Here is a 5,641-nt window from a genome sequence, read left to right as displayed (position 1 = left end):
GTACAACGTTTCGATGATGACAAAACCTTGTCGAAACGTTGTACATTTGCTGTTATGTTAAACTTATATTAAAGTTTTTCTTCATTACCCATTCAAGCCGTCTCCAGCCATTATTAAACATAATTTTTGTAACAGTTTTTTTTTTTTCATAAATTAGCTACATGCAAGATCAAGCGCAAACTATGTAATCTTGCCTTCAAAATATTTAACTGAATTAATTCTACACGAAAGATAAACAATGAAAGAAATTATTCCACCAAATGTCTATATACATCGTAATGTTATGATCTTGTAAGAGAAGAAAATCTGTTCTGCTTTAAGAGAGTGCCCCAGGGCCAAGCGGTAAGCTTGAAGGCTAAAAATCGTCCTTTATTACCCGTAGAGGGCACAACGCAGATAACCCGCTGTACAGCTTTGCGCTTAAACACAAACAAAGAAAAATACTTCAAAATAATTACTTCGTAAATAGTTATTAAAATCATCCAGCTGAGTATAAAAATCGGGATACAGGCGTTCTTCACATATGCGCTTTATTTATTAAGCCATACCGGTGCGATAAGTATCCATTATCAAAGAAAACTTTTTGTTTGTCTGTGGACGCATCTCCTCCTAAATATGTTTGTTTTTAATTTCGCGCAAAGCTTCACGAGGGCTCTCTGCGCTAATCACCAACCACCGCCAACTCTTGGGCTTCTCTTTTACCAACGAATAGTGGGATTGACCGTCACATTATAATGCCCCCACGGCTGAAAGGGCGAGCATGTTTGGTGTGACGGGGATTCGAACCCCCGACCCACAGATTGCGAGTCGAGCGCCCTAACCACCTGGCCATGCCGGGCCTCCTCCTAAATAAGTTGACCGATTCAGACCAAATTGGCATGCTAACTTAGTAGCCTGAAAAAGAAAAACAAATTTATATTAAACTTTCTCATATATTGAAAATATATTATATAGAATATATTATATATCTTATAGAATAGCCCGTATATTGTTGCTGTAGTAATTATTGTAAATAGTTGGGTTTGAACAAAACTCACACCACAACAAAATTCTACAAGTCAAAGACTGTAAATAAAATTTTCACCATTTTGGCTTGTTTTCCATAAATATCAAAATATACTGTAATATGTAGTTAGTTGGTGGTTTCCTTCATCGGTGTTTAGATCTTTTGGTAGACCTGTAAAGGTCAGGTTCACTTGGACCTGTTCCTCCCTACGCATTCACTTGTTTGGTGTTCTAGAATAGTTTTACTGATTACAGCACGAGAATCAGAGGTTATGCTACTTCATGTACTCTGATCCCTTTCAAGACCATGTCCATGTATGGTAATAGAAAATATTCAATACGAGGAACACAGTTTCTTTTTGCTCGTTATTGCGCAAAAGTCACACACATTGCGAACAGTTCAAATTATATTTCATATATTTCTCATTAGTTTAATTACTGTGAGAGCGTTGTACATAAAAATACTCTTTTCAATGCTCTCCTAGTTAAATAAACTAAGGATGAAGAATAGTCTTAGCTAAAGGTGATCTTAAATTATTCTTATTTGTAACTTAGAAGATAATTGGTGAGAGGTGCTTAGGGCTAATTTCATCATTTATGCATAAGCGGTCTAATTCACAAAATAGGTCATTTTTACCAGAAAATAATTATATTGTTGCTTTTTAAGTTTCCCGCTCTTTTCTTATTCACACCATTTAACTTCCAGTTTATACTAGGATTAAAATAAGTGCTTAAGTCTGAATTAGAGAAGTATTTCGTAATTGTAATATTTTAAGGGTATTTCTTACTTATTGATGTAAAATGTAGTTTTATGTTGAAGCAAAATTCAAAAATTGTTACTAAATTTAATGTATAAACGTACCAAAATCAGACAGTAGAAATCTTGATCACATCTCTACTGTGAAATGGGCTGCTTTGAAGAAGAAGTGACTCATCTGCTTTGTCATTTCTGCCAAGTTTCTCTACTCAATAGCTACACGGTCCCCTACATCTCCTCATTCCCTATCAACTTTCACTGTCTTACAACAGTTTTCTTGGAGAATAAACGCTACTGAAAATCCTATCAGAGATTTTGCTCATTTTTAGCAAATTTGTGGCCCCCCAGTAGCATGGCGGTGTGTCTGCGGAGTTACAACACTAAAAATCGGGTTTCGGTATCCCTGGTGGGCAGAGCACAGATATCTCATTGTGTAACTTTGTGCTTAATAACAAACAAACAAACATATTGGCTGTTCCAGATATTCACATCAGCTCCTAATTTGATGGATTGCTTTAACATCTATTCACTATCCATGTTTGAAATTCTGAGCTAGCTTTTCAAAGTTTAAACAATATATATGTTGTAGTTTTTTTTCTTTTCATACTGTAAATATAATATAATCATGTATTATAATATGCAGGCAAACTACGTGGTTTGTACCCCTTATATAATTTTAAAGTTTATACACAATTTTGCAATATTTCATACATATACGCGTATTTGGATTTAACATACAACTTTGGGCAAGGAAGCAGCTAAGTTCTTCTCGCCTTAGCTACTTATTGTTCTGGGTCATTCATTTGTGGATTCATGTGCGCCTTCTCGTGGGAAGAAGTTCTGCAAATATGAACATTCTATGTACCCTTGAAAATAATGGCATTATCGTTGTGAATATATTGCTGTGTTTTTCTCAGTCTGTGACACTTCTTCTTCACAGTGCTCTATGGGAATTCCAATAAAGGTGCTGTTCTTCATCACACTTGTCATCTTTGGCTGTTTTGTCCAGTTGAATTGGAAAATACAGTTTAATTCTGCATAATATTTTTACTCGAACCTCCTGTCATCTCCAGATCTTGAATGATCTCGCTAAGGGATATTGATGTACCTGAAAATACATAATGTTTCAAAGTTACACAGGCTCTTTCTCAGCTTTCAGGAATTCTATAAATATTGAAATAAAGTCTTACATCGCTTTTCCTGTTTCAAGTAGGACAAAGAAAGCCATAATGGATATGGTTTATTCCTCTCACTGCAGAATTTAGTCAATATTAACTTTTTCTGCTTCTCATATTTTTCTCACCTAAGATGATGATTAATGGTACTTTTTATTGTACAGCGTGAAAAACTTCGTATTTCCAAATTATGATTTCAACTTTTCAAGCTTTCATCATTTCTTTATATTTAAGAATTTTCATGATATTATATCCATAAACATGCTATCAGTTCTCTGTAAATGATCGTCTAATAATCCAGAACACAGTACACATTTAGTATGGAAATACAAGTTTTTTCTTTTGCTTTTCCGTTTAGATAGGTGAATATCTGTTATTCACCTGAACATACAAAATTTTTCATGTTCATATGATGAACGGCTTTTTATATAGGTTTAGTAAAAGAGTTCGATTCTGGAACGTGGTTAACTTGCAGTTGCCTTGGTTACTTATTGTTATGGGTTTTGTGTCACTTAAAGCTCTCTTGTGCTGTAGAATTGAATATATCTGCATATTATGTAGTTTCAGCTATCTGGTATATTTTGTGATGCCAGAAGATATATCCTCCCTATTTTTTTGCTGGAAGAGATAACGCTTTAAGATACAAACATACTGTGTAGTTTTTACTTCCTTGTATTGATAAAGAAATTTTCAAAGTTGTTATTCGTGCAGTTTCTACGTATTATATTTGTCAAGAGGGTCACTAAATTCATTTTGCTCGGCTACCTACTATTCAATGACTTTCATCTAGAGAAGTAGCCATTGAAATATGGTGGGAAAGATAGCTGTGAAGCCACCAACGATATATAAAGTTAGTCATGAATCTTTTCCACTGGCAATAAGGTGCCCCCTGGAGGTAACTACTTTTGTTGTATTTCATTGAAGAACGACTAGTGACTTGAGTGGCACTAGTTTGTTTGGATAACGTTAGCGTTAACAATTTAAGTAGCTAACATGAGAATTATTCGTTCTGGAACACGATTAGGGAGAGGCCTTAACATCTTAATTTTTAGCAGAACTTCTCTATAGGTAATGTTCTCCAGTGGGTCAACAGTATACATACATATTATTTTTTTTAATCTGATAATGTACTTTCAACTCGTTCTTTCACAATTTTTTGCTCGGTTGTGTAACCAAAGAAATTGTTGTCTCTGTTTTGTTTCTTTATTGGTTATTAAGTGCAAAGCTACAGAATGAGCTATCTATGTTGTTTATCGAAACCAGATTTTTAGCGTTATAAGCCTTCAGACTTACTGCTGAGCCACTGGTGGGGGGTGTCAAAATTCTTTGTCGTTACTTTATATTTATTGTAAGTATTGGAATTTGTATATTATCTACTCACCACTTGGGTTTGTGTATTATTCAAACTGTAGTCAATAAACAGTTTTGATTTATTTATGAAGTTCGGTTCTGATCCCCTCTTCAAAATTAGCCTCGGACCTCCATGTGTTTAATCTGGCTCTGCGTCCGTAGACTATTCATATTCATTTTACTCCGTATGTCAACGCAATCAACTAACAGTCATAATACACACACACACACACATATATATATATATATATACCTCCCCCCCCCCCGGTGGGACAGCGGTAAATTCACGGACTTACAATGCTAAAATCCGGGTTTCGATTCTACGCTTTGATGTGGCTTTGATCTAAAACAAACACTTATTACACATCTCCATATACGTATAACCAGCTGGTAGTTCATCAGCAATCACATATAAATTATGCAACAGGAGACAACAAACTATATGTATACAATATATAAAATAGACACGGACTGTACAAATTGCCTTCCACGAGTTCAAGAGGTACTGTTTTTCTTAGTATTTCTATCTCCCTTAATACTCCCTGAGTAGCTCAGCGGTAAGTCTGCGGGATCACCCCGCTAAAAATCATGTTCCTATACTTGTGGTGGGCGTTGCTTTGCGCTTTACAACAAACAGACAAACGCCCCTTAACATTACATTTCTTCAATTTTGTTAGTTTCTAAAGTCCTGTTTCATGTGTGCATAATAATTTTTATACTGGATTTGTTGATTTAAAAGTCAACACTTTTTAAATAATATTTATATTTCCATAAATACTTTATATCCTTTGTGATTTATTAAGCAGATTGGTGACCTTTCGTAATTGAAAAGATTCACTTAATGTGTATGTGTGTATTTTTTTATAACAAAGCCACATTGGGATATCTACTATGACCACCGAGGGGAATTGAACCCATTGATTTTAGCGTAGTAAATCAGTAGACTTACCGCTGTTCTACCGGGCTAGCCAGTTTCACTTAGACACTTGTAAAAGTCCTATTTTAACATATATTTTACTATTTACAAAATAAAAAATTCGTAGTCAAAACTTCGTTTTATCTGTAAAGCAATTTAATGAGAAAAACGCAATACTGATTGTTATTGCATAGTTTCGTTCACACGCAATTGCATAATACTGAAGTAACTGTCGTTACGGCCCCTTCCACAATTACTGTTGCGTGATCTGTTACATAACCATTTGACACATGTTAGTTAGTACAGTAGATAAACTTTAGCCAATAACAAAAGCGAATAATATACGTATCTTGCTTTCATTTTCCTTATTGCAAATTATAACACTCTATGGCCACATAGCTGTATACTTGGTGTGTGTATATATATATATATATATAT

Source organism: Limulus polyphemus, unplaced genomic scaffold (assembly GCF_000517525.1).
Source record: "Limulus polyphemus unplaced genomic scaffold, Limulus_polyphemus-2.1.2 Scaffold601, whole genome shotgun sequence".
In the NCBI taxonomy this organism is placed as follows: Eukaryota; Metazoa; Arthropoda; class Merostomata; order Xiphosura; family Limulidae; genus Limulus; species Limulus polyphemus.
The sequence above is the reverse complement of the archived record's forward strand: the minus strand, read 5'-3'. Positions refer to the sequence as shown.